This window comes from Dama dama, chromosome 19, assembly GCF_033118175.1.
Source record: "Dama dama isolate Ldn47 chromosome 19, ASM3311817v1, whole genome shotgun sequence".
Taxonomy (NCBI): Eukaryota; Metazoa; Chordata; class Mammalia; order Artiodactyla; family Cervidae; genus Dama; species Dama dama.
This window is the reverse complement of record NC_083699.1, coordinates 44217920-44234076: the sequence shown is the minus strand read 5'-3', so window position 1 is coordinate 44234076 and position 16157 is coordinate 44217920. Positions and strand designations below refer to the sequence as shown.

At 38.1% G+C, this 16157-nt stretch overlaps 1 long non-coding RNA gene across 1 annotated transcript in view; it reads left to right on the top strand.

Annotated features, from left to right (window-relative positions):
- The window catches only part of LOC133073420 (uncharacterized), a 76151-nt gene extending 60333 nt beyond the window's left edge, over positions 1-15818 (top strand). The window contains exon 3 of the long non-coding RNA XR_009696980.1: positions 15787-15818. This is a non-coding gene — a long non-coding RNA (uncharacterized LOC133073420). The remainder of the gene's footprint in view (positions 1-15786) is intronic.
- Positions 15819-16157: the final 339 nt, after the last annotated feature.

Here is a 16157-nt window from a genome sequence, read left to right as displayed (position 1 = left end):
TTTCTAGTTCCGTGTCTGGGGACTAATGATGCCTGCCCCTCCAGCTCCAAACAGCTTGCCTTTCCCTCTTGCTCCATTAGCCTTTCACTCTAATTTTCTCCTGCTTTAACTCACTTGTTCACCTTCCACCCCCACCTTTGTTGCACGATTATGCAGGGTTCCAGACACCATCATCTTCTTTCTGGCATGACTCAGACTCCTGTTAAAGTTCCATTTCTGGCGCCTCATTTAGGAAAAAATCATCCGCTTCTTTTAGCCCACATTAGTAGGGAACACTAGTCCATCTATTCATCAATTGGACTTTAGTTCTAAAATTCAATCATAATCAAATATTTCTGGCTCCTTAGCCTGTCCATATTTGGAGAGATTCATCAGTTATGATTAAATTGGTCAGCTAGTAACAAAGAGCTGTAGTTATAATGACTTAAACAAAGTAGAATTAAATTTCTCTTAACACAGAAATCAAGAGGTAAGCAGCCCAAGGCTGGTATGATGGGTTTATGATTTCATCAGTGTCTCAGTTTTCCTCTGTCCTTCTGCTCTGCCATTCATGTTGTGTAGCTTCCATTCTCAAGGTCACCCATGGTCAAAAGATGTCCATCTATTGCAGTTCCTATTATCACATCTGAGTTTTCAATTAGAAATATACAGAAAAAGAGAAGGGCAAAAGGAGGACCTGATAATGTAATTTTTTCTTTTTCTGTAAGTCCCTCTCAAGTTAGGAGTTTGGGATTAACATATACAGACTGCTGCTGCTGCAGCAGCTGCTGCTAAGTCACTTCAGTCGGGTCCGACTCTGTGCGACCCCATAGACGGCAGCCCACCATACTCCCCCGTCCCTTGGATTCTCCAGGCAAGAACACTGGAGTGCGTTGCCACTTCCTTCTCCAATGCACAAAAGTGAAAAGTATAAGTGAAGTTGCTCAGTTGTGTCCAACTCCTAGCGACCCCATGGACTGAAGCCTACCAGGCTGCTCTGTCCTTGGGATTTTCCAGGCAAGAGTACTGGATTGGGGTGCCATTGCCTTCTCTGATATACAGACTACTACATCTACTACATATAAAATGGATAACCAGCAATGACTTAGTGTATAGCACAGGGAACTGTACTCAATATTTTGTAATAACCTATCAGGAAAAAGAATCTGAAAAAGAATATATATATATACACACACACACAGACACACATGTACATATATATGCATATATATGTACACACATGTACATATGTATATATGTGTATGTATATTACTGAATCATTTTGCTGTACATCTGAAACTAACACAACAGTTGAAAATCAATACACAATTTTTAAAAATTTGTTTAGATACTGCCTACAAGGAAATGGCTGGGGTATGCAGCTGGATGTATTACTGCTTCCAACAGTATAAAGATAGTGTTAAAAAGGAGGAAATGAGAATAGTTATTGATCGGGGACAGACAGACATCTCTGCCACACAGAGACTTTTGAGAGGAGTGTATATCTTTGATGTTATGTATACCATGCTTGACATAGGACTTCAATAAGATGTTTCATGGTCTATACAGTGAAGATTGCTTCTTATATTGATAGTGAGTTGTTATTCCTAACATCTGTTCCTCTCGCTTAAGTACACAGTTGGAAGGACTCTTTATCATTGTCCCAGGAAATGAAGTAGAAAACTGTTAACATTCTACTGAAAAGTGAAAGACGTTTTCAGTCAATCTGGTTGATTATTTGCTGTCAGATTTTCAGAAATGACTGATTCGCAATGAGTTTTGTTTTTGTCTCATAGATGTATTGAATGCCCACCTATGGCATGACACTATCACAGGACAGAACTCTTGTGAGCCTTAAATGAAAATATCATATATAAAAGCATATGAAAATTGAAATGCTATTGGGTTGCTGGTATTGATTTTATTATTTAGATCCAGATCAAATTTTAGCCATTCTTGGCAACAAAAGGCAACAAATACACTCTGTTTTTCTAAAAATATTCTATTAGTAATCAGTTATCTCAAAAAGAATTTTATCTACTGTGTGATAGTATAACAATGTATTATCCAGTAATACTAATTAAGGGGAATGTAGGAAGCACAACTAGATTACCTATATCTTACTCCTAGACTTCTTACTTGCCTCTCAGACTTCCATAAGACACTAGGTCCCTTCATCAGTTCAGTTCAGTTCAGTTCAGTCGCTCAGTCATGTCCGACTCTTTGCCATGAATCACAGCACGCCAGGCCTCCTTGTCCATCACCAACTCCCAGAGTTTACTCAAACTCATGTCCATTGAGTCGGTGATACCATCCAGCCATCTCATCCTCTGTCGTCCCCTTCTCCTCCTGCCCCCAATCCCTCCCAGCATCAGGGTCTTATCCAATGAGTCAACTCTTCATGTGAAGTGGCCAAAGTACTGGAGTTTCAGCTTCAGCATCAGTCCTTCCAATGAACACCAAGGACTGATCTCCTTTAGGATGAACTGGTTGGATCTCCTTGCAGTCCAAGGGACTCTCAAGAGTCTTCTCCAACACCACAGTTCAAAAGCATCAATTTTTCGGTGCTCAGCTTTCTTCACAGTCTAACTCTCACGTCCATACATGACCACTGGAAAAACCATGGCCTTGACTAGATGGACCTTTGTTGGCAAAGTAATGTCTCTGCTTTTCAACATGCTATCTAGGTTGGTCATAACTTTCCTTCCAAAGAGTAAGCGTCTTTTAATTTCATGACTGCAATCACCATCTGCAGTGATTTTGGAGCCCCCCAAAAATAAAGTCAGCCACTGTTTCCACTGTTTAAACCTACCTCCAAATCTAAAATTCATAAGTCACATACTCTATCTCTTTAGGCAATGGCAAAGCCCTGAGGTCATTCGTATGTTTATAAAGTTTAGGTGGCACTGTCACGTCAAAAAAGTCCAGAATGAGGAATGGATATTGAAAGAGTTTTATTTATTCTGGTTTTAAAAATTTTTGATGCATTGTCTTTTTCTTAATTAGAAATGATTTGCATCAGGATTTTCTTACAGGGCATACAGGAACTAATTAGAATATTTTTAATAATGCAGATCCACAACTGTGTCCCAGAAAGCCACAGAGCTCTGCAAGAGAGAAATAATTCTTGTAGATGTATTGTCTAGGAAGAGATTATATCTGGTTGAATGAGAAATAGTGGCATTTGAGCCCAGATTTGACAGGTGTTGATGAGCAGAGAATGTGAGTCTGGGTGAGCATTCCAGGAAGGAACTCCTAAGGTAGGGACCAGGAGAACTCCTGGGGGTGACTGGGCAAAGTGAGAGCATTTTTTGAGCATTCCAAAGAAATAGACTAATTCCATGAAAATAAGAACTGTGACTACTACACATCACCACATGGTGTTGACATAAAGCTTTGTGATCAGTTATCAAACTAGATTGTGAATAGTTCTAAGCCAAACCAGAAGATTACAGGGGAAAAAATGGGTGGGCCCAGTTTCTCCTCTGGAATTGTCATACTTGAATGTGACATGAGTGTTCCATAGAGAATAGTTCACAATTCTTGTTTGTGAACCATTTGAAATATGTTACAGAATGGCTAACAGTAGTTTCATAAGAGACATTTATTCCAGGGAGAGCGGGGCCGTAGATGACATCTACTTAAATCAGCAAGAGATGTATAAATCTCCCCTTGAACAGTGGTGAAGAGTAGTGACTCTGCACCTGAGCATAAATTTCTAGTTCATTCCCAAATAGCCCGTTTTACCCTTGGTCAGCAGACTTATACTCACATGCACAGAATTAGTCTGCAGGCTTGGGGGAGAGTCAGGTAACTTGGGGCTAGAATGGATGCCTAACGGTAAAAGGGGCACATGCTGATAAGCAGGAAAAATATTTTAAGGAAGTGATTCTCAAACTTGAGCAAGCACCAGAATCACCTGTAGGACTTGTTAGAACCAGAGTTCTAGACCCTACCCCAGAATTTTTGATTTGGTTGGTTTGTGACCAGAGCCTGAGAATGTACATTTCTCAAAGTTGCCAAGTGATACCAATGTTACTATGGTGGACAACACAGAGTGAGAAGCATTCTTTAAAAATATTCTGAAGCCATGAGCAAGTGAGCATTCTCTTTGAAAAGCCTGGAGAATGAAAGGGTAGGGAGGATGTTTTAGTTTGCAGCCTCAGGCTTCTCTGGCTTTTCTGAACAAAACTGGTACCCATTCCCTCTTCATCTTTCCCATACTGGCCAAAAGAACTGCCTCCAGGTGAGCCTTGCATGCTCGTCCATCTGAGCTATCACTCATACTCTTCTTTTCACATTGGGATTCCTTCCCTTCCCATGTCTGTTTGTGGAAATATTTACTCTTCAAGGTCTAGCTAAAGGCCAGAGGCTCTCTCCGCTTCTCATAAATGGAATGGATTATTCAAACAATGTGCTCCCATAGCTCGTTTCTTATTTATATGTTTTTGTGGCACATATAACTTCTGCCCAAGTCATATAGTTAGTTTTATCCATTTCAATCTTTCCTTCAGAGCAAAGGGCCCTGGAAGTCAGGGTCTCAGAGGAGTCTATTTTTTCCCTGGCATCTTGCAGAGGGTCTTGTACAGAGTAGGTACCTGGCAAATATTTCTTGAATGAATATATAAACCTTTTAATCAGCTTTCTCTCACTTAGCAGAGTCCTCTTTATGAATAGTGTGACTGGAGGTAGGGGGAGCATCGATACAGAATGATACTGAATTTGAAACTAACAATAGACTGTTGGCTCCACCTTTACTAGTTGCCTGACCTCAGTTTCATTATCTGTCTGATGTCAAGAATCCTAAAAGAGATTTCTTGAGGATAAAATTAGATTCAGTGTTTGAGTCCTTTGGCAAACTGTAAATTCTGTTTGAATGTAAGTATCATGTTAATTGCTTAACAATCTGTGTATGACAGAAGGATGTACATATTCCAGAATGGCCCAAAGTAACAGTGGTTTGAACATATTTTGTGCAATAATAATGCTTTAGACTCAATGTTTTATTGGTCCATATTAAATTAGTTGCCTATAAGAAAAGTATCTTGGTTTGGAGTTGGGTGTTTTTTGTCTTCAAAGCCAAGAGAAAGGAGGGGGAAGTTAAAGGATGGTCTATTATTTGCCATTAACCAGTTAACTATCACTCAACCTCCTGCATCATTTTATATAATGTGAGACAGTTCAAGGACTGATAGGATGTGAGAGCTAAGAGGCATTCAGAAATGTCTCCTAGCTCCCTTACCTTACAAAGGATAACTTGCAGTTCAGTAAGAAGTAACCTACACAGTTTCACCTGGTTGATTTGGTACCCAGTTTACAACACCCAAAAATCCCACCCAAAGGCTGCAGCAAGTGTCTATTAGTCTGAGAAGCTCAGTGTTCTATGTTCCTCAGCCTTGGGACTAAGGTTTCTACCAATTTACAGACCTGATAATTTGGATGTTTGTTTTTTGTGTTGTGGGATTTTCCCTGAATTTACACTTTGAGCTCCCAGTAGATGTCTGTTTCTATGACCATAAAGGACAGAAATATACAGATTTTAGCTGAAAAAAAAATTTTTTTTTTATATTTAGGTCACCAAAATCTTCTTGGCAACTTGAGACATAAGGAATAAAATAAGTTTAACTTGACATTGTATTCATTGTTTTAGGGTTAAATGTTGACCAGTGAAACCTGTTGTTTACATTTTGTTTCTATGTTGTTCATATTTTCTCAAAAATCAGGGTATTACCTAGCCAATCAACCTTTGTTAATAAGACAGGATATTTAAAGTCAGGATTATCCCATTAGATGTATAGTAATAGGTCACATATTACTTTATTTTAGATTTTTTTTAAAGTCATTATTCTTTAAGCTATGAAATTGCATTCTTTAGGTCATGAATACTTCAGCTTCATTTAGGAGGTTTTATGGGGCATTTTCTCTGTGATAGTTGCTAATGATACAAAGTTGAATATTTAGATCTCCTTTGGAAGAAACTTACAGACTATTGAAAAAATGAACTTAAATTATTCCAATGAAGTACAGTAAATGCAAGAATGGAATAAATAACAGTTGGCACAAAGGAGATGAGGTGAGTTGTTTAGACGGCTCATGGATGTGCTGCAGGTGGGAGCTCTCTTTAATCCTCTGTTGACGGGTGAAGGGTAAATGAGATCACTTGCTGTAATAATGAATTTTTCACTGGGGACTATCAGGTCCATCAGATGGTAGCCACTTATCATTGTATTGATCTGAGAGCTGAGATAACTACAACTGGGGAGAGCGACTTAAAGCCTTTAGCTTGGACACCCTGGTGGTGCTGATTTTCAGTATGATGCAGTGAATGCTCAAGGTTGAAATGCCCCTTTCTCCACACTCAACATCTGTCCTGTCCCCCGAAGATGATAACTTGAAATAATTCCAAGAGCGAGTTCATTGATCTGCTTGCGAATCCATTCTAGAGATTAATCAACTGCACATTTGAGGAAATCCCTAACTGCCTTCTAATCCTATACTGTAAGTTTAGTTCATATTGGAAGTGTTACTCAGTTCAAAGTCTTATCTCAGGGTAAATTATTCTGCTTTCTGAAAGCATTATTTTTTCCCTAGTATTTTTTCCTTTTGCTCCTTTCTGATGCCATTTCTCTCTTTTTTAAATATTTCTCCTAAGTTTTGGAGCAGAAGGCAGAAACACCAGTAAATGACCTCAATCAAAGTAATTATCATTTATTCAGGAGATGCTTATCTAGTGAGAGAAGAAAACAACAAATAACAATAAAATCTGGAAGTTTGGTAGGTTTTTAGAAATAGTTTGTTTCTGACAACAGAGGAAACATCCACTGATGTAAGAATTTGAAATTACAAGAGATTTAAAAAGTTCTAGATATTCTTTGTCCTTATAAGGATGGATAGTTGAGACTTGACCATATAGTGCTATGAAAGACTCATTTCATGTATATATAGGTGTTTTAGTGTGTATGTTTCCTTTATAAAATAAATAAAAGCAATGACAAAGTTAACAAAATCAAGTATTTTTCAAAATACATTATTTTCTAGGCCACTAGTCAGTTTTTATACCATAGACCATTTAAATTATACCATAAGCCATGGTATAATGGTTTCTATCTGATATATGTGTGTATCTTTTAATTCTGTGATAATAAAAACAGTACTCAACATAATGATAGAATACTGTGTCACATTAGAAATACACTGACCTTGAGATCGGACGACGTGAGGTGACATACGACTGGACATGCCACTTTGTGCAGAAGTGTGGATCTGCACAGAGTGGCCTTGCCCTGGTAATAAGCCTTATTTTCTCGTTCTGTGAAAATGGGCTCTTACTGTGCTGCTTATTTCACAAAGCAGATGTGAAAATCAAATTCAGTAATAGATATGATAATACTTTGAGACCTACAAAATACTGTTTTTATTCATAAATATTTTTAAGCTAACACTTCCTGAGCAGCTCCTCTCCTTGGTTTGCTAGCTCACCTATTTACTGATTCATTTATGTACATCTTGTTTTCTGAGGAGCTTGCTAATTTGATGTAATCTCCACCAATATTCATGTTTCTATTTTCCCCTAAATTTCTAAAATAAAAGTGTCAAGCCATGGTCCCCATGTTGATATGAATTCCAGGTAACCAGTCTTTCATTATTAGCTGTCAAGGGAAAACTGAAAAGTTGATAAGACTACTTGTTTCTCAGTATTTCCTGAGTATTTGACATTAGGGAGACTCAGTAACTTGATAAGTCACTGCATTTCTTAAGTTGGAAATATGTTAAAATTTAAATCTTACCTTGGCTGCTTTCAAAATGTTTGATGGATTTAAATCCCTCTCAGTTTTCTTGACTGAAATAAACTAGTAGGTTAGTACCAGAAGGATAAATAATGTGTGAAACACATCTTCTGGTTCATTGATAAATATGTCATTTGGGGTAGAATCCAGATACTCCTTAAAGCCCCACTGTGTTATATCTCTGCCTCATTTTTAATCTATCATCCTTATCATTCAGCACAAGGGAAGAGACTCCTTGATAGTATCTTTACAAAGACAGTAAGTAGCGATGTTTTATGAGACACATGGACTCTAGCTTTTTCACTTTATTTATGTGATGGGTTACTGAAAGCATTTCCATTATCTTTCCAGGTAAAAAAATAATCTTATGGAACTGAACTTCCAAAGTCATTCTTAAATATAGGTATAACTTATTCAACCACAGCTCATCAAAGGTAATATCAGCTTTAAAAAATTAATTCTGGTGAAATCCTAAGCTAGCTACCTGAATATGTCTATCTTTATGCTTTTGCCTATCACCTCTTGAGACTAATAGAAGGCAGGAAGGTGTCCCATATGATTTTTTTCAGTAACAGCTTTATTGGTATAGAATTCACATACCATAAAGTTCACCCTCTTAAAGTATACAATTCAGCGGGTTTAGTATATTCATAGCGTGCATCCATCACCACTCTTGGATCCCAGAACATTTTCATCTCTGTGGAAGAAAACCTCACATCCATTATGCAGTCACTCTCTGTTTCTCTTGGCAACCATTATTCTACTTTTCGTCTCTAAGGATTTTTCTGTTATGGACATTTCATATTGATGGAATCACACAATATGTGGCCTTTTGTGCCTGGCTCATTTCACTTACAATGTCTTTAAATTCATTTGTGTTGCAGTGTATATTGCCATTTCATTTCTTTTCATGTATTCCTTTGTGTGGATATACCAAATTTTGTTTATTCATTCAATGAGACCTTTAGTCACACCAAAGTACCTCATGGATCCCTCTTATGTCCTGCTAGAAAAGAACACTGATGGTGGAAAAATTAGCCATGAATAACAGCTCCTTTATTTTAATTGAGTGGAAGGGGCTCATTATTAGATATCATACTGTGTTGGAAATTATATAAATCTGTTTCTTTTATAAAATTTTCAGTCCCTTCCCCCTCTAATTAAATGGTGATTTTCTGTATCACATGCTTTGATTGACTGATTAATTGATTGACTGACAGTGTCTCAAACTACAGATCCAGACCTTCTCTGATGAATAGGTCTGCTTGAACTCACCTCTTCCTATTTCTCTATCCTGAGCTGATACATTATGTTGTAACCTCATGAGCCTTCTTTCTATATTTTGAATACAACTAACTCTGGCCTCAGGCTTCCCTGGTGGCTCAGTGGTAATGAATCCATTTGCCAATGCAGGAGACTTGAGTTTGATACCTGGGCTGGGAAGATCCCTGGATATGGAAATGGCAGCCCACTCCAGTATACTTGCCTGGGAAACCCCATGGATAGAGGAGCCTGGTTGGCTACAGTCCATGGGGTCACAAAGAGTCAGACATGACTTAGAGACCGAACAACAACAACTCTGGTCTCAGGTCTTTACATATACAGTTCCCAGTTGCAATGTTTTTCACTTACCTAACCCTTTATCAAGCTGTAGGTCTTAGCTTATATGCTCCATGCCTCAGAAAATCCTTCCCTGACCATCCCCCTCCCCAACCCCGGTCAAGATTACATGTCCCCTGTTATTTTTTATGGTATTCTATACTTCTCCTCTGTGGAACTTAACATAATTTGGAAGTATGGATTTATTTATGTGCTTTAAAACATAATTTCCATTAGAATGTTTACTCCAAGAAGGCAAGGCTCCTTTTTTGTCCAGTTTTGTAACTGCCATATCCCTGCCTTTTAAAATAGTTTCTGGAATAATAATAGATGCTCAATAAATATTTGTTGAACAAGCAATTGGTTTTAATTACCACTTGTGTCCTAATAATTCCCTATTTGGCACCTCTCTGCCAAAAATATCAGACACTCCTTTCTAGTGTAGGCTGCCATCTTGACGTCTCTACCCAAGTGTTTCTCACATACACCAAAGTCAGCATTTCTTAAACGGGGCTCATGAGCTTTCCTCTCCAACTTTGGATCCACCTTTCCAGTTTGATGGCTTCTTATTATCTAAGCTGGAAACATGAGTATAACCTTAGATTCCTTTTTAAAATTTAGCCCTTTATATCTAATTGGACATAGGGTTCAGTTGATTCAGTCTCGTAAATATCCCTTTGGTATGCATTTTATTTCTATCAACACTATCTTAGTTCAAGTTCTCATTTTCTGTCAGTTGAGCAGTTGCGCTGTCTTCCTAACTTCTCTCTCTCTGGCCTTATTTAATTCATAGTCCACATCACTGTGATCCTTCTCAATCTACAATTTGGCCATGGCACTCTGCTTCAAAATCTTCACTGATGATTCATTCCCTGCAGGTGAGGTCCCAACTCCACTGCTCAGCCTGTAAAGGCCCTGCCTGCCTCTTCAGCTTCAGCAGGAGCCATTTTCTCACTTATTCCAATTATGCCAGACATCTTGAGTCCCCCAAACATGCTATTTCTTGTTTAACACAGTACACCATTTCCCATAGTGTTCCCTCTATCCACAAAGCTCTCTTTCTCTTGTCTACTTTATGAATGTCTAGTCATTCTTGAAGATTCTGCCCAAATGCCCTAAATATTCCTCAGAGATTTGGCTAACTGCCCTCTGAAGAGTTAGAGTTCCTTCCTCCGTGCACAATGACCCCATCTACTTGCCTAAATGAGAGCTTGTACCATACTGCTTCAGTAATTGTGCTAGAATCTCTCCCTGATACTAGATACACATCCTTAAAGAGCAAAATCTGCCCTCTTGAAGGCTTGGAATTCAGAAGATGATAGACTTGGGTTCAAATTCTGATCCCTACTTGTGGTCCTAGACCTTGGGTGAGTCATTTAACATTTTTAGTGAGACTATGTGTGTAACATGCTTCATACAGTTCCTGGAATACAGTAAGCATTTACCATAACAGTCATTGTTTATCATATGATTGTTAACAGTAGGAGAAGTAACTGTACCATCCTAGCGGCTAGAATAGCAACTGACATATACTAATAACATTTGTTGAGTCATTGATTAAATAAAAATTTATTTTTGGTGACTCATGGTTAAACCACAATAAAATAGGAGTCAACATATAATTATAAGGGAGTCCAAAAAGACAGCTCTACAAATGCTAGTGAAAAAGATATGATAGGAGTTTCATCAACTGTGGTTAGAGAGAGGGCTGGGTGAAGTGGGCTCTGCTTCATCCTATCTCTGCTGAAGGCCAGGTCCGAAAATCTTAGAGGATTCAGACAAGGCTCTATGATCTCTGAGGTATGTCCTGACTAAAATATATAGTGAAGTTGTGGTTTCTTGAGGAATCTTCTAAAACTCTCTGTACATGATATTTAAAAAAGCAAAGTGCCCAAACATATAACATTCTGGCAGTAGACATCACCAACTGAAAAAGGTTGTTAGGGGAAGTAACATGATCAGTGGGAAAAAGTAGGGGCATAAAATGCCATGAAACCCAGGCTTTAGCCCTGGTTAAGTCACTTTACCTCTTTGGACCTCCATATTTAAGTGTAAGACTATAAGTTTGGCCTGGTGGGTCCTTTAGGTTCTTTCAGACTTCAAAGTTCTAGGGTTATTTGAGTTACTCTTCAAATAACTCAAGTGTCCAAGGATCCCTAAACAATAAAACTCCTGAACAATCACAACCCACTCTGAGAGCTAATCGATGTTTATTACAGTGTAGGCACCAACAGCCTTCTACTGTATAACAGTCTTTCCTGTTTTAAAAATATGGTCTGGCAACAATTTAAAGTATCAATTATTCATAATTCTATCATTCATATAAAGCAGTGAAAATCAGAAGTATGGATGAATAAAAGTAAGTGCCATTGGAAATGGCCACCAACAAAGTGCATTAAGAATTCAGAGGAGTAGAGCCTTGAAGAGTGGACAGGATATGAATATGAAAAGTAAGAGAGAAGAACTTTCTTATCACACAGAAAGAACAAGGAGAGAAAAGCATAACATGACTATTTGGGGTGCAGGCCAAAGGATAGTGGGTATATTTACATGAAGCAGATCTTATGGGTGACAAGATTAAAAATGTATGTTGAGGCCAGATTGCAGGCAAATTGGATGTATATATAATTTTTGCTTTTGAACTCACATTGAGCAAAATCATCTTTGGTGGCAGTTTCCTCACTGATTAAGACAATTGGGCTAGATGATCTGCAGTAGTCCATTGAATCATAATGTTCATAATTTTATAATTCTCCGGCATTCCAGGATCAATAAATGTATTCCAGCTAGCTCAAGAATATCTCTCTCTCTATTCTTGAGAATTCCCAACATTTTCAGAAGATTTGAAGAGTAAAGAATTGTCCTAATAATTTTAACTCTATTCTTAACTTTTAAAAATGACCACTATTGCAAGCTATGTGCAGAAAACTCTCAGGCAATATTTAAAAAAGAAACACATAATGATTGTGAATGTATTCCAAGGCAAATTGCTACTGGTAAGACAGTGAAACTGATAGCTGGTCTTTCTGTAAATCACAGCATTTAGTGGTAAAAAGGACTGAAAGGAAAGAAAAAAAGAGTAGCACTCCAGATGGATTAGGACATTTTTTCAAGCCCCTCATCAGTTGCCTGCCAGGACTGGCGTAGTGACAGACAGCAGTGATGTCCCCCGTCATTTTCTTTAAGCTACAAGTAAATGGCCCATCAAAATGGGCTTCGTGGCAAGTGCTGCACTGACCTTAGATTAACATTTAATTGGAAATTCTCTTTTCCTTGGGGACAACTGGAACCATGTGAAATCTTTCCTCAAACAGCTCTCCCTGGCAGGACATGCTGCCACTTGGTTATCCTATATTAGTTTGGAAATACAAAAACCTTATTTTCTGAATAAGTAATACATGTCCATGGTACAAATTTGAAACAAAAAATTATAAGTACCCCTGAACTCTCTCTCCAGCCAAACAGAGACAACATCCTCCCACAATAGCCTTTCAGAGACAAACCTAAATAGGGGAGAATGAAAATTTGTGTTTTTAACATCTCACATGTATTACGTCTTTGGTGTTTCCCATCTGAGCTGTGACTGTGTTTGCGCCTTCAGGTGGAATGCTGCTTTCCCAGGAGTGCCTGGGTTCTGGGTCAGAGCAGGAATCTTTTGCTCAGTGCACAATGCTCTTTGGATAGTCATTTGAAGGCCCTGAGCTTCATTTTCCCTCTATGGAAAGATGTTCTTTCCATCAACATCTCGTAAGATTTTTGTGAGAGATTAATGGAATGATGGATGTGAAAATGTTTTAAACAGTAAAGAACCATATAGGAAAAGTATGGTTTGAGAAGAGGGTGGTGATTGCTGAGAAATCAAGGAAAATTCTCAGATGTTTTATGTTGTCAATGAAAGTTTGATAAACTCATGGATGTGTAAATAAAATTAAGATCTAAGTCAAAATTTGATTATCTCTAGTTTATAAAAAGTGCATATTAATATATAACATATCTCTGAGGTACGTCATTTTTTTTTTTCTCTGAACAAATCTGGGACTGTTTAATCCATTAAGTTTTAAGATTTCGTTAGGTTTAATGTTGGTACTGGATGTTTCCACATCTCTCAGTAAACTTTTTCGGTAAAGCTCCAGAGAGTGACTATTTGAGGCTTGGCTCTCTGTTGCTACTATTTAACTCTATCATCATAGCATGAAAGCTGGTGCAGAAAATGAACAAACAGATGGGCAGAGCTGTGCTTTAGTAAAATTGTATTTATGAGCTCAGAAATTTGAACTTCATATGATTTTCACTTATCACAATGTATTATTCTCTTTATTATTTTCAACTATTTGAAAATGGAGAAACTATGCGAATATAGGCTTCAGGACGAAGTTAGCCTATTGGTCATAGTTTGCCAACTACTAATTCACCACTCCAGTATTCCTGCCTGGAAAATCGCATGGACAGGGAAGCCTGGTGTGCTGCAGTCCATGGGGTGGCAAAGAGTCAGACATGGCTGAGTGACTAAACAGCAACAACAAATTAGAACAAATCTGTATCAAGAAAAATGAACCTTTACTACGCAAAACTTTGGTTTACTTACTCAAGGGTTTAACATATTCTATGCCAAACTGGCCTGACTGCACCACCATCTGAGCCACATTCCTCATCCTATAAAACAAGGGAGAAACATTTGCAAAATCTTAGGAGCTTTCCTTTTCTAATATCGTGTGGTTTAATGGTTCTGGATAACCTCCCTCTCTTGGAGTCCATCTATACTTATATGTGATATGTAAAATATACCCATGAAAGCCCTTGCAGCAAGCTTTTGCCTTCTGATATTTTAAACGCATTTGTAACTAGAGGTTGATTTCTGCATCTCGATGGGTTCAGATTTTCTTATCAAGTTTCCCTGTATTAATTGAGATGTTTTGGGTGTGCATTAAATTCTTCAGTGCCTCCTGGGTATCCCTTGGGGTACTTCCATGTTGTCACTGCATTGCCTAGTGAACCTGAAAATGTTTTATTTCAGTGGGATTTTTTTCTGTGCTACACTCCCACGAACATGGGTTCTAACTCATAGTAAATGAGCACATCTATGAAACAGAACTAATACCTACCTTGTAGGCGTGTGGTGAAATTTAATTAGTGAATGCTTCCAAAGAACTTCAAATCCATGGATAAAATGTATTATTCAATTGCTAAGAGCTATTATTGTTTATTATTTCCTCTAGGTATTTCTCAGTGGGTGTTTTGCTATTAGGATATAATGGCAGTAATTTTGAAACAAGTTGACATTTGAGTTTGTTTGCAGAGCACATGAAGCTACAGGTCTCATTTTAATGCAATCTTCCCTCCTCCTCCCCCCGAGTCATTAGGTGTACAGTCACTGCTACCCTCTCTTAGATATTTACAGAATTTATTAGTATTTATAGCATTGGCCATCAGTGTAAAAAAATCAGTAAACAATCTTTTTTCAATTAGATAAGTGATTTAGTAACATATCTGTTTATAATTTTCTCAGTGCTAAGGCTGTGTTTAAAAGGAGAAAAATGTTGTATCCAGAAATTTACTAATAGTTGTAATTGACCTTTTATGTTGGTCAACATCAGAAATTGGGTAAGAGCCACTGGGGAGAGACCCCATGTCACTCTTCCACAATACACAAATTAGCTGCGAAGGGATTGCAATTTTTAGATGTTGTGCAATTTGATGTCCACTTACAAATATGAAAGCCAGCCAGCATATTATTATAGAAGCCCTGAGCTGGAGGCAAGCTGTCCCTTTAGAAACTCAGCTCTTCCCCTCTTAGCTGGTTACTTCTCTTTCTGGGCCTCAGGCTCCTTATCAAATTAGAATGTACCCTTGGTTCTCAAAATATGCCCCTTAGAATTTAAGACTCAGACCAGATGCTTCAGGGTTTCTCCCAACAGTTAAGTATTTTCCAACAAATACTGAAGATTTATAAGCCCAAAGACCCCATGTATTGCTTTTTCTTCTTATGTATATTAAGATTCCTTTTAAATTAGCATCTGAAGGTTTTCTTTGCTTAAGAGGAAATTTCAAAGACACTCTGAAATCCAAAAGATGTCCTCCAGCTCTGGTATCCTGTGATCCTGCATCTGAAATGAAGCTGAACAATGTGTGTGGACACACACACACACACACACACACACACACACACACACACAGCTATTAAAAACAGGCTTTGAAGATTTCAATTGTAGGCTCTGGGACCAAAGACAACTTTAATTCTTGAGGCGTATGTACTATAGAAGCTCTGTTAAATAAGTAAAATATTCAATAAATAAATAAATAGCATTTGAAAAGCATATACTCTGTGAAACAGCTACTGGAATGCTTGACAAATTACCTGCCTTAAATTTTCTCAATACCTGATTTGCTCCTGAGTAAAATGTGGTCAAATTTTCACCTCCAGGGTCTTTGGACTCATTTAAAGTCATATGGGTGTGGCCCCGGTGGGAAAGCTTTAAAACCCCTGCCAGTGCAGGAGATGCAAGTTCAATCCCTGGGTCAGGAAGATCTCCCGGAGAAGGAAATGGCAACCCACTCCAGTATTCTTGCCTGGGAAATTGCAAGGACAAAGGAGCCTGGCCGGCTAGAGTCTGGAGTCAGAAAAGAGTTGGACGTGACTGAGTGACTAAACAACGACATGCCTGCTGAAGTGCATACTGTCCTGTGAGTAAGTGAATGCACCGAGAAGAATGGAACTTAATCATTTGTGCTATGTTAGAACTTCCCCCTTTACAAGGTAGAAGTTTTTTTTTTTTTTTTAAGGTAGAAGTTTTT